Genomic DNA, 873 nt, shown 5'->3' on the forward strand with positions numbered 1-873 from the left:
AAAGAAAAAAAAAAAAAAAATCAAACCCTAAGCGCACTTTTGAAGATTGGTATTCTTTTTCCTTTGAAAGCTATCAATTTAGGGAGAGGAATGACTAATCCCAGAAATGAGTGTTAGACTATTTCCCTGCAGGACACACAGCACGCTAGTTTACTGTACTGTGATATTATTCAGAATTTTAATAAACCTTAACTTAGAGATTTATCTCCCTGATTGGTGGCGGTGTGGGATGGCAGACAGCGCGCAGGCGCTTCCACTGCACGGAACAAGATGAATCTGTTACCGGTAAATTAACATTAACTACCCCTATCTCCAAAGGGGGCTGCTCATTTCTTTATTCCCTAAATAAACTGCAGGTCAAATACTATTTTAGGATACCGTACAAGTGAATACAGGCCAATAAAAAAGTCTCGAGTGCTTGGAAAAAAAAAAAAACATATACGCACAAACGCTGTTACCCCTTCGTCCAAAATGCTGTAAGATCCCGAAATTAGAGGCAGCCTTGCGCACCCATAACCCCATTTCCGACATTGTCCCCACATTCACCTCCCAGCATCAAGGGGCCCGAATGCAGAGGTCCTGGGGAGCCCCGGGGGTCTCGGTAGAGCCGCCGGATCCTCCCCGCGCCCCCGTTGCCTGCCGCCCTGGCCGGGCCCCGGACGCAACAGCGCAGGTGACCGGGAGCGGGGGTGGGAGCCGCAGTTCCCCAGGTGTTCAGGCGCCCCGGATCTTGCCGGGCCCGGCGCCCTCCGGTAAGTCACCGGCAAACCAGGGCGCGCCAGGGGCCCTCAGACACCTTCTCGCGCGTCCCCCAAGCCCCCAGGCGAAATCAGGTTCGCCGGGCGCCCACCGGCAGGAGCCACCCCCGCCTTC

The sequence above is a fragment of the Bison bison genome, unplaced genomic scaffold (assembly GCF_000754665.1).
Source record: "Bison bison bison isolate TAMUID 2011002044 unplaced genomic scaffold, Bison_UMD1.0 scf7180017864037, whole genome shotgun sequence".
NCBI classification, from domain to species: domain Eukaryota; kingdom Metazoa; phylum Chordata; class Mammalia; order Artiodactyla; family Bovidae; genus Bison; species Bison bison.